The following is a 13,484-nucleotide window of genomic DNA, read 5'->3' on the forward strand; positions in this document are numbered from 1 at the left end:
CCACCCTTAGGCCCCAGCCTTCCCTTTAAAATGTGCATTTAACAGACCTATATTTGAACTAGAAGTACTCAGAGAGTGCAAACCTCCGCCAAGGCCATGGCGTCACTGACGCCATAACATGTACACGCCGTTGAATCATTGAACCTAAAAAAGTCTAACAATGATGTTTGTTAAGTAGTAAAAAAAAGTTTCATCTGCTGTGACTGGATAGCATGTATCCTTAGCGCTTGGCATCACAGTTTATTACAACTTGCACCTTTCCCAGAAGCTACTGTCATCTGAGCACTGATATTGATATTGCATGTGCTTATAGACAAAAACAAGAGACAAAATTCAATTTATTATTCAACTAAACTGCAAATATATTAATTTTTTAACATTTATGAAACACTTCTCTAAACAAGGCCATAGGGTCACTGACCCTAAAGAGATTCCCTCCTTCATGCTATATATATATATATGCCTCTACTGGTGGTTGGCTCTCACTGCGGTATTGTATCACTTCCTGTTCCGGAGCACAGCGGTGTTTTGCTGTATCTGTTAGCTGTTTAATCTGCGCAGTTAGATTGATCTAGTTAACTAGACAACGATTTGTTTCACAGTGTAATCTTCACGTGCCTTAACTAAAGCACTCCCTCTGCTGAATCACCTCTAAATTATTTACACATTATTCACTTTGTGTGTTTTTAGGAATCTGCTAGCTTAGCGCAGCTACTAGCTCTTAGCCAGTTTAGCATGGCGGCTTCTCCTGTCTCTCCTGCACTTTTCTGCTCTGGTTGTGAAATGTTTAGTTATTCCTCAGCCTCCTTTAGCAGTAATGGTACTTGTAATAAGTGTAGCCTATTCGTAGCTTTGCAGGCCAGGCTGGGCGAATTGGAGACTCGGCTCCGCACCATGAAAAATTCTACAGCTAGCCAGGCACCTGTAGTCGGTGTGGACCAAGGTAGCTTAGCCGCCGTTAGTTTCCCTCTGGCAGATCCCGAGCAGCCGGGAAAGCAGGCCGAAAGCTTCTGGGGAAAACCTGGTCTTGTTAGGAGAGACGGCATCCATCCCACTTTGGATGGAGCAGCTCTCATTTCTAGAAATCTGGCCAATTTTCTTAAATCCTCCAAACCGTGACTATCCAGGGTTGGGACCAGGAAGCAGCGTTGTAGTCTTACACACCTCTCTGCAGCTTCTCTCCCCCTGCCATCCCCTCATTACCCCATCCCCGTAGAGACGGTGCCTGCTCCCAGACTACCAATAACCAGCAAAAATCTATTTAAGCATAAAAATTCAAAAAGAAAAAATATAGCACCTTCAACTGCACCACAGACTAAAACAGTTAAATGTGGTCTATTAAACATTAGGTCTCTGTCTTCTAAGTCCCTGTTAGTAAATTGAATTGAATAAGCTTTATTGTCATTGTATAAAAAACACAATGAAATGTCGTTCGGCAACACCCCTGTGCAGCAGCTCCCTCACAGATAAATTACAATATACAATAGACTATCACGTATAAAATATATAGTCTGTTAAAAACTCAGTATAAATAAGATAATGAATATTAAATACATATTTTAAAGAATAAAACAGTGGAGGGAATATCCGGTGCAATAATAAAAACAGTGCAGTGTAATCCCCAGTGCGATACAAGTAGTCAATATTCTTCTAAAAGTCTTTTCACAGCCATTGGGGAAAAAGCTGTCCTTCAGTCTGTTTGTGCGGGCTCGGATAACCCGGAGCCTGCCAGACGGGAGGATGGAGAAGAGGGAGTGTCCCGGATGGTAGGGATCATTCGTGATCTTTGTGGCCCGTCCGAGAAGGCGTTTTGAGTAAATCTCAGCCAGGGATGGGAGCGGGCAACCGATCATCCGCTGAGCTGTTTTAATCACTCGCTGAAGCTGTTTCTTCTCAGATGCAGTGCAGCTGGCGTACCACACCGTACATCCATATGTGAGTACGCTCTCGATGGTGCAGCTGTAGAAATTCTTCAACAGAGGCGGAGGCAGCTTGTTCTTTTTCAATGTTCTTAGGAAAAATAGGTGTTGCTGGGCCTTTTTAACCATATGATTGGTATTGGCTGTCCAGCCAACTTCCTCAGAGATGTGTAGTCCTAGGAACTTGAATTCTTGGACACATTCCACCTGTTCCCCTTTGATCATCAGAGCATGGTGAGGTGTAGCCCGCGCCTTCTGAAAGTCAATTAATATTTCTTTCGTTTTCTTGGTATTCAGGTCGAGATGGTTTTCACTGCATCATGTCACCAGTGAATCCACTTCCTCTCTGTAGGGCGTTTCATTGTTGTCACTGATCAGTCCCACGACTGTCGTGTCATCAGCAAATTTGATGACAGAGTTGGTGGCGCTGTGAATAGCAACGCAGTCATGGGTGTATAGTGTGTACAAGATGGGGCTTAGTACACACCCTTGTGGCACGCCAGTGTTGATGACAGTGGAAGCGGATGTGGAGTTGCCTATTCTCACATACTGCCGTCTGTTTGTCAGAAAGTCCTTAATCCATAGGCATAGCGGGGTTCCAAGCTTCAATGCCTGCAGTTTGTTGACAAGCCTACTAGGGCTGATGGAACTGAACGCTGAGCTGAAATCAACAAACAGCATTCGGACATAAGTGTTTGGATCTTCCAAGTGGCTGAGAGCAGAATGAAGCGCAATGGAAACTGTGTCATCTGTGCACCTATTGGACTTGTATGCAAACTGGTGCTTGTCGAGGCCGGGTGGAATCTTGTCCTTGATGTAGTGGAGCACCAGCTTTTCCATACATTTCATTATCACTGGTGTCAGAGCCACTGGCCGGTAGTCATTCAGTCCCGAAATGGCAGAGCATTTGGGCACAGGAATGATCCTGGCAGTTTTCAGGCAGGCGGGGACTGTGGTCTGCTGCAGTGATTGATTAAAAATCTTTGTAAACACATCCGCCAGTTGGTAAGCACACAACTTCAGCAGCCTCCGTGGCACGTTGTCGGCCCCAGGTGCCTTGCTGATATCAATCTTCCTCAGTACCTGCAGTACCTGGTGCTGCTGGATAACAAGGGGCTGACTGTAAGGTGATGTTGGTGGCAGTAACAACGTGTCTTCAGCCTGTCCTCTTCCTTCCTCAAAGCGGGAGAAAAAGGCATTGAGCTGGTCCAGGAAACCACATCTGCGTCAAGGGGAGTGATGTGGCATTTTTTATAATCCGTGATGTTTTGGATACCCTTCCCATGGAGCGTGCGTTGCCCTCTATGAAGTTGGCCTCTATGCGCTTCCTGTAGTTTGCCTTGGCAGCCTTAATACCTCAGGTCAGGTCTGCTCTGGCCTGTCTGTATGAGTCTCTGTTCCCTGACCTCAGTGCCATGTCCCGAGCCTGGAGAAGTAATCTGGTCTTTTTACTAAACCAGGGTTTTTGGTTGGGGAAGACCTTCACCACCTTTTTAGTTGTTGCATTGTCCATAGAAAAAGAAATGTGTGACAGGACTGAGTCAGTAAAATGCTCAATGTCTGTGTGCTCAAAAATGTCCCACTCTGTGTCCTCAAAGCAGTCTTGAAGAGACAGTTTGGTCTCTTCAGTCCAACACTGAATTGTTTTATTCAGCGGTTTAGACCTACAGATGAGTGGTTTGTAGGCTGGTGTCAGTATCAAAGAAAGGTGATCAGAGTGGCCCAGGTGGGGGGAGGGACGGGCTTTGTATGCCTCTGGAGAGCTAGTGTAAACCTGGTCTAATGTTTTGCTTTTCCTCCTCCTGATATCTACATTTTTGTAGAACCTGGGGAGCACAGTCTTTAAATTTGTGTGGTTAAACTCCCCAGCCACAATAAAAAAGCTATCTGGGTGTTTATTCTGCTGTCTGGTTATGCTGTCATACAGCTTGGACATCGCAATTTTAGCATTTGCACGCGGGTGTACATACACAGCGGCTACAAACACTCGCCCAATTTCTCTCGGCAAGTAATAGGGTCTGCATTTTAATAATAAAAACTCTAGGTCGGGGCAGCAGTGCTTCTCAATGACCGTAGTGTCCGTGCACCACTTGTTATGAACGTAGACACACACGCCCCCTCCTCTGGTCTTACCGGAGTTTGTTGTGCGGTCCGCCCGGTAGATTGTGCGACCTGCTAACTCCACAGCCTGGTCGGGAATATTTCCATGGAGCCACGTCTCCGTCATCACCAAGAGGGAGCTATCCATCGCGTTGTTGGTGTCGCGTAGTTTAATCTCGTCCATTTTATTAACCAACAAGCGAACGTTTGCTAAAAAGACACTAGGAACAGCCGGCTTGTGTGGGTTGGCGGCTAGCCGAGCCCGGCTGCCAGCACGCTTGCCTCGTTTCTGGCGTCTTCCACACCGTCTTCGCTGCCTCCGCTCTGTCCGTAGACTCTTCCGCTTCCTTCGGCTTTGGGTTGTGCACTCCTGCTGCACGGTCCGCTCTCGGCCCATCTTCTCAATCCGTCCTTGCCGACGTATTTCGTCTGGGAACAAACTGAATCCTTCCGGCGTCCAGCCGGTCCAATATTGTTCCAGTTCAATAATTTTGGTTCGAGTAATAGTATTTCTCTGTGGATTGCTGCTGTCAAAGGAAGAGCGCCGGGCCGCTGCGTCTACACGCGCCGCCATTTCTTACAGTCTTACTTCATTACTACTTCTACTACAATTATAAATGATATAATAATTGATCAACATACTGATTTATTCTGCCTTACAGAAACCTGGTTACAGCAGGATGAATATGTTAGTTTAAATGAGTCAACACCCCCGAGTCACACTAACTGCCACAATGCTTGTAGCACGGGCCGAGGCGGAGGATTAGCAGCAATCTTCCATTCCAGCTTATTAATTAATCAAAAACCCAGACAGAGCTTTAATTCATTTGAAAGCTTGACTCTTAGTCTTGTCCATCCAAATTGGAAGTCCCAAAAACCAGTTTTATTTGTTATTATCTATAGTCCACCTGGTTGTTACTGTGAGTTTCTCTGTGAATTTTCAGACCTTTTGTCTGACTTAGTGCTTAGCTCAGATAAGATAATTATAGTGGGCGATTTTAACATACACACAGATGCTGAGAATGACAGCCTCAACACTGCATTTAATCTATTATTAGACTCAATTGGCTTTGCTCAAAATGTAAATGAGTCCACCCACCACTTTAATCATATCTTAGATCTTGTTCTGACTTATGGTATGGAAATTGAAGACTTAACAGTATTCCCTGAAAACTCCCTTCTGTCTGATCATTCTTAATAACATTTACATTTACTCTGATGGACTACCCAGCAGTGGGGAATAAGTTTCATTACACTAGAAGTCTTTCAGAAAGCACTGTAACTAGGTTTAAGGATATGATTCCTTCTTTATGTTCTCTAATGCCATATACCAACACAGTGCAGAGTAGCTACCTAAACTCTGTAAGTGAGATAGAGTATCTCGTCAATAGTTTTACATCCTCATTGAAGACAACTTTGGATGCTGTAGCTCCTCTGAAAAAAGAGAGCTTTAAATCAGAAGTGCCTGACTCCGTGGTATAACTCACAAACTCGCAGCTTAAAGCAGATAACCCGTAAGTTGGAGAGGAAATGGCATCTCACTAATTTAGAAGATCTTCACTTAGCCTGAAAAAAGAGTCTGTTGCTCTGTAAAAAAAAAAGCCCTCCGTAAAGCTAGGACATCTTACTACTCATCACTAATTGAAGAAAATAAGAACAACCCCAGGTTTCTTTTCAGCACTGTAGCCAGGCTGACAAAGAGTCAGAGCTCTATTGAGCCGAGTATTCCTTTAACTTTAACTAGTAATGACTTCATGACTTTCTTTGCTAATAAAATTTTAACTATTAGAGAAAAAAATTACTCATAACCATCCCAAAGACATATCGTTATCTTTGGCTGCTTTCAGTGATGCCGGTATTTGGTTAGACTCTTTCTTTCTGATTGTTCTGTCTGAGTTATTTTCATTAGTTACTTCATCCAAACCATCAACATGTCTATTAGACCCCATTCCTACCAGGCTGCTGAAGGAAGCCCTACCATTATTTAATGCTTCGATCTTAAATATGATCAATCTATCTTTATAAGTTGGCTATGTACCACAGGCTTTTAAGGTGGCAGTAATTAAACCATTACTTAAAAAGCCATCACTTGACCCAGCTATCTTAGCTAATTATAGGCCAATCTCCAACCTTCCTTTTCTCTCAAAAATTCTTGAAAGGGTAGTTGTAAAACAGCTAACTGATCATCTGCAGAGGAATGGTCTATTTGAAGAGTTTCAGTCAGGTTTTAGAATTCATCATAGTACAGAAACAGCATTAGTGAAGGTTACAAATGATCTTCTTATGGCCTCAGACAGTGGACTCATCTCTGTGCTTGTTCTGTTAGACCTCAGTGCTGCTTTTGATACTGTTGACCATAAAATTTTATTACAGAGATTAGAGCATGCCATAGGTATTAAAGGCACTGCGCTGCGGTGGTTTGAATCATATTTATCTAATAGATTACAATTTGTTCATGTAAATGGGGAATCTTCTTCACAGTTTTATCTATCCATGAAGCCAGAGGACACACACCAATTAGATAAACTGAAGGATTGTCTTACAGACATAAAGACATGGATGACCTCTAATTTCCTGCTTTTAAACTCAGATAAAACTGAAGTTATTGTACTTGGCCCCACAAATCTTAGAAACATGGTGTCTAACCAGATCCTTACTCTGGATGGCATTACCCTGACCTCTAGTAATACTGTGAGAAATCTTGGAGTACTAACGGGGACTAGAAGGAGAGAGCATATGTCACCCATATTGGCCTCTCTTCATTGGCTTCCTGTTAATTCTAGAATAAGTAAGTAAGTAAGTAAGCTTTATTTATATAGCACTTTTCACAGACCAAGGTCACAAAGTGCTTCACACGATATAAATAGACAATAAAAACAACACATACAAATATAGAACAATAAAATAAATTGACACTAAAATGCCAGTTTAAAAAAATGTGTCTTTAGTTGCTGTCTAAAAACATCCACAGAGTCTAGTGAGCGAAGAGAACAGGGAAGCTCATTCCAGAGGCGAGGTGCCACAGCTTTAAAAGATCTGTCCCCTCGAGTTTTAAAACAAGTTCGGGGAACCATCAGCAGGTTCTGATTGGAAGACCTCAAACTCCTGCTGGAAACATAAGGCTGGATCAGGTCCTTAATGTATTCCGGTGCCTGTCCATGTAGAGCTCTAAAGGTCAGCACGAGGATTTTGTAATTTATCCTGTAAAAAACAGGGAGCCAATGTAAAGACTTGAGGACAGGAGTAATATGCATTCTCCTGTGGGCGCGGGTAAGAAGTCGTGCAGCAGATATTTGCACTACCTGCAGGCGGGCCAGCTCTTTCTTACTGAGGCATGTAAAGAGACTGTTACAATAATCAAGTTGTGAAGAAACAAATTCTTCTTCTTACTTATAAGGTTTGGAATAATCAGGTCCCATCTTATCTTAGGGACCTCATAGTACCATATCACCCCAATAGAGCGCTTCACTCTCAGACTGCAGGCTTACTTGTAGTTCCTAGGGTTTGTAAGAGTAGAATGGGATGCAGAGCCTTCAGCTTTCAGGCTCCTCTCCTGTGGAACCAGTTCCCAATTCAGATCAGGGAGACAGACACCCTCTCTACTTTTAAGATTAGGCTTAAAACTTTCCTTTTTGCTAAAGCTTATGGTTAGGGCTGGATCAGGTGACCCTGAACCATCCCTTAGTTATGCTGCTATAGACTTAGACTGCTGGGCGGTTCCCATGATGCACTGAGTGTTTCTTTCTCTTTTTGCTCTGTATGCACCACTCTGCATTTAATCATTAGTGATTGATCTCTGCTCCCCTCCACAGCATGTCTTTTTCCTGGTTCTCTCCCTCAGCCCCAACCAGTCCTAGCAGAAGACTGCCCCTCCCTGAGCCTGGTTCTGCTGGAGGTTTCTTCCTGTTAAAAGGGAGTTTTTCCTTCCCACTGTCGCCAAGTGCTTGCTCACAGGGGGTCGTTTTGACTGTTGGGGTTTTTACTTAATTATTGTATGGCCTTGCCTAACAATATAAAGCACCTTGGGGCAACTGTTTGTTATGATTTGGCGCTATATAAATAAAATTGATTGATTGATTGATTGATATATATATATATATATATATATATATATATATATATATATATATATAGCATGAAGTCAAAGGAATTGTCTGTAGACCTCTGAGACAGAATTGTCTCCAGGCACAAATCTGGGGAAGGGTACAGAAACATTTCTGCTGCTTTGAACATCCAAATGAGCACAGTGCCCTCTATCACCTGTAGATGGAAGACGTTCAGATCCACCAGGACCTGTCCTAGAGCTGTGGCTGTCTGTCTTAACTGAGTGATCGGGGGGGCGCAGGGCCTCAGGCAGGGAGGTGGCCAAGAACCTAATGATCACTCTTTCAGAGCTCCAGCATTCCTCTGTCGAGAGAGGAGAAACTTCCAGAAGGACAACCATCTCTGCAGCAATCCACTAATCAGGCCTGTATGGTAGAGTGGCCAGATGGAAGCCAGTCCTTAGTAAAATGCACATGGCAGCCCGCTTGGAGTTTGCAAAAAGGCACCTGAAGGACTCTCGAAACATGAGAAAGAAAATTCTCTGGTCTGATGAGACAAAGATTGAACTCTTTGGCATGAATGTCAAGCATCGTGTTTGGAGGAAATCAGGCACCATCCCTACAGTGACGCATGGTGGTGGCAGTATCATGCTATGGGGATGTTTTTCAGTAGGAGGAACTGGGAGACTACTCAGGATTGAGGAAAAGATGAATGCAGCAATGTACAGAGACATCCTGGATGAAAACCTGCTCCAGAGCGCTCTTGACCTCAGACTGGGGTGACAGTTCACTTTTCAGCAGGACAATGACCCTAAACACACAGCCAAGATATCAAAGGAGTGTCTTCAGGACAACTCTGTGGATGTCCTTGAGTGGTCCAGCCAGAGTCCAGACCTGAATCCAATTGAACATCTCTTGAGAGATCTGAAAATGGCTGAGCACAGACACTCCCCATCCAACCTGATGGAGCTTGAGAGGTGCTGCAAAGAGGAAAGGACAAAACTGCCCAAAGATAGGTGCACCAAGCTTGTGGCTTCATATTCAAGAAGATTTGAGGCTGTAATTGCTGCCAAAGGTGCATCAACAAAGTACTGAGCAAAGGGTGTGAATACTTACGTACACGCGATTTTTTTGTTTTTTACTTTTAATAAATTTGCAAAAAAAAAAAAAACAACAAAAACTTCCATGTTGTTAGTATGGGGTGTTATGAGTAGAATTTAGAGGGGAATTTTCTCTATTTTGGAATAAGGCTGTAACATAAGAAAATATGGATAAAGTGAAGTGCTGTGAATACTTTCTGGATGCACCGTAGTCAGTCAGAAGTAACATCCATTTTCCATTTGTACTCAATCCAAAATGTGGACCATTTTTAGATGGTAAAAAATGAACATTTCTTATTTTAGGTGCTAAACACACATTGGTGGCAGGGCAGCAAACACTGTCTACAGTCGACTTGTAAAAGTCCCATAAAATGTCACTGAAAAATAAAGCAGTAATGTATCACAGATTTACATGCAAGATGAGGGTCTCCTGAATAAGCGCACTAGATTTCCTTGCTGAGCACGCTGTTGCCAAGAGAGGATATATTTTTGACGCTTATCTGGAAATGGCTGGCTATAGTGCTATAAATGAGGCTGACTTATGATCTGCATTAATACATCAACACTGTTAGCTCATTTCGATTAAGGAGTTATTTAGGCTCTGATGGTTCATCACAGAAAGTCATCTTATAGCTGGAAGTTAATGACCAGTTTCCTGTCATTAAGTTTGTGATGAGGTAAGATCAGATAAAATGTATTTATCTCACGAGGGAAATTATATACTGCAGTGCAACAACACCTTTCAGCACACTTGAGCTGAGATTTCGCCATGTATTTATTTTGAAAAATAAAGCTGTGACTGGTGAGCCAATCACAAATTCAGGGATCCAACAAAAGTTTTTATGTCCATCCCCTGACTTGTGCTTTTCATTTTTTGCCTGGAATGGGTTTTTGTCTTCATGTTAGCAGCATTGCCACAAGACTGACTCCACTTTATTTTTACTACAACCGGTTTAGAACCCTTGACTATATGCTGCTGATCTCCATTTCATTAATTTTGTAACCTTTAATGCATACCGAGTACAAACGTGATGATGTATTTCAGTATTATGAAATGCACTGGCAATTCATCCATATTATTAATATATATAATTTATGCTAATTTACGTAATATTTTTGAAACTGAAAATGTCATTCAGTATAAAGAGAAGTCAGACCCTGTACCCACATAGTGTTTTAATTTTTTTCCACCCTCAGAAAAATGCTTTAAAAACCCTGACAAGGTGCTGCAGTGATGTCACAGTATGTTTCTGAAAAGTTCAGGGATTTTCAACTAAAAAGGGCTCTGAGTTGTTACATAAAATGACAGGAAAGTTTGGCACAGTTTTGCGTGATAATCTGTGTTAATTTTGTAGTTTTTGAAATTCAGTCTTCGAAATTCCCTGCGTGTGGCACTCTGTCGTGCACAGATCAATTACCGGATGATTTCATTCTCAGAGTACTTGTACGTTTTCAACGTCTTGATTTGATCTCCTCAGACAACAATACACTGCAAACAAGTTATAAACTTGCTTTTTGTGTTGGAATAAGAAATATAGCAAACAAAGTGTATGCAGAAACCTGAAATCTGATTACAAATGTACTGTTCTGCTGAAATACCTTTGTTTTTCTTATACATTCAAAGATGTAACACAGTAAACCTCCATCTCTGTTTCATTAAGAGCTGCCAGCTCTGTCTCACATTCTCTTCTTTCTTTATGGGCCAAGGGCAACATAATTGTTATTGTGTTGTTGAGTGTGTGTGTGTGTGTGTGTGTGTGTGTGTGTGTGTGTGTGTGTGTGTGTGTGTGTGTGTGTGTGTGTGTGTGTGTGTGTGTGTGTGTGTGTGGCTTTGCTTGTCACGTGCCCACTGATGATTCGTTTATTCAATCAGGCCATTGACGTCTCATTTGTTGTTGACTCACTGGAAGGTGTTATTGTCACAGTCAGACGTAGATGAAGTACACAACTGAACAGCATGGCCTCAGCTGAAGAGTTTAGCCTTCATAATTACATTGTCCGCTTTGCTAAAATACATATGCTGATTGTGATTATGGAATATGATTGAGCTCAGCACGACTTCTGAGATATAATGGAATACACAAGTTTTCATATTTCATATCGAGACATTGTTTAGGGCCCCTTCACACATAGTACGAATAAGTACAACTCAAGGTGACTCACGGGAAAACAGCTCGTATGAGCGAACCACGAACACATTGCGCCGACGGGCAGGCGTGCACGATCCCGGTGCGACAGTTTGTGTATACAATGGTGTCTTTCAAGCAGGTATACAGTGCGAGTAGCTGCACCACATCGCACTGCTGATGTGGAGAACAATAAAATAAAAACCAGCTATATAATTAGTGAATATCACTGGGTTGATATAAATAATACATAAAAAAAGACAGAAATAGACATAAGAACATAAAAAGACAGCAATACAGAACCCTGCAGTTAAATAACCCTGGTAAAAAAAAAAGAAGTCACTCACAGGATTCAAACCCATAAGCTCTGATTACCAGATGGAAACTTTACCACTGCGCTACAGTCACTGGTGTTATGTGCTGACGCGGGTCAGAGAACCGAACCAGCATCTGACAATGGCCCAGCACTAAATAACCAGAAAGTGGTTCCAAGAAACAAATTTATTTCCCTCCTGTGCAATAATTCGTGTACAACATAAATATTCAGCTGTCTGGCAAGGTGAAGGACGGCGCGCTCTCCAGCGCCCAAATGGATCAAAGCCCGGCACTTCTGGACTCATATTCACCGCCAAACACCCCCCAGGTGGATACGACAAACTGACTCTGTGAAGGACGGAAAAGGTCTACAAGGTCATCAGTGTTCAAATACACTGCGTAACAAAACGCCAAATTACTATTAACGATTATTCAGACGATAATCACCTCTGATGTGTGCTGACAGCATGTGTCCCTCACCCATCCTCCTTCACAGGCACGATGTGTCAAACCCTGGCGCAGGCCTCAGCGTCTCACAACCGAACGTCACAAGGTCGAGTTCCCGGCAATTCTGCTCAAATCACTCATGGCTTAAATGCAGAACGCCATCTCATTATCTACTTCAGCTGAAAGTCTTTAAGTCTGCACGTGAGCATCATCCACAGGTGCTGCAAGTCGTTAGGCCTGCACGTGAACATCCTCCACAGGTGCAGCCAGTAGTTCTGATGAGGGTGAAGGACTCTTCCGCCAGCACCTTCTCCACAGAAAAAACAGTTTGCATACCACCTGGAGAGCAAAGAAAAGAAAAGAAGCACCAAAATGTCAAGCCAAACCCCCCAACACACAACAACTGGCCTGTAATCAGTGTGAAAAAATGGCTGAAATCAACAAAGACATAGACGAGGTGCACTGTGTCCGGCTGCTGCAGCCTGGCGCAAAGGTGAAAGATTTTTTATATATTTCCACGTGAGGACAGCAGGCAGAGACGTGCCTCACAGAGGAATGTTGTCAGTTCATGCGCACACATACATGCACCACATGTGTGTGGCTTTTTGCAACTCCACACTCGTGGGACACTTTGACAAATTTTCGTGATGATAGTGCAAATGGCCACAAATTTTCTAAGTGCCAAGTGAGCGGTGTTGGATGTTTGTGTGTCAGTTGGAATTTGGCCGACCCCTGCCATCAGCCGCTGGAGTGCACAAATAGTTGCAGCAACAGGTGTACGAGGCAGCTATGATTTTATACTTTTGCATATGATTCCTGCTTCATGAGCAATTCATGCACAATTTGACCAAATTTGTACTATGTGTGAAGGGGACCTTAGATGACAACAAGAAACTGTCAAGATTATAAATCAGCCAGTGTTCAACTTAACTACAGGGCTTTTTCTTATTTTAATCAAAAATAAATGTTATACATAAAGAAATTAGATTAAAAAGATTAATATTAAACATTATTATTATGTTCCTTTATTAAATTCAACATGCATATATGTTATTAAAAAAATATTTGATTAATTGATCATCAGTAGTTGAAGTTCAATTTAATTTGGTTTATTTACTAAACAAAAATAAGCATATTTATTGTAATTTGAAGGGCTTTTAATTTTAGCTGTTGCCTGGAGAAGAAAAAAAAGTCATTTATTGATGTTATTCAAGACATTTTTCCATGTTTCATCTTGAAAGCCAGCAAGAAGTCTCGATGGTGTTGAGTCAATGTCTAGATGCCTTGAATGTCAAGATTACTTGAATGACTGAGAATAATCAAGAGCATATAAGTGATAATGGCACATCATCACAGGGTCTAAGATGTGGAAGCAGTTAAAGTATAGGTGTCAAACTGATGAAGGTCCTTTGACCAAAGACTTGGTGTATTAAA

General features: G+C 42.4%; 1 protein-coding gene across 1 annotated transcript in view; it reads left to right on the plus strand.

Moving 5' to 3' along the window:
- Positions 1 to 13,484, plus strand: part of LOC117525749 (VPS10 domain-containing receptor SorCS1) — a 509,976-nt gene that overhangs the window by 407,757 nt on the left and 88,735 nt on the right.

The sequence above is a fragment of the Thalassophryne amazonica genome, chromosome 15, assembly GCF_902500255.1.
Source record: "Thalassophryne amazonica chromosome 15, fThaAma1.1, whole genome shotgun sequence".
Lineage (NCBI taxonomy): Eukaryota > Metazoa > Chordata > Actinopteri > Batrachoidiformes > Batrachoididae > Thalassophryne > Thalassophryne amazonica.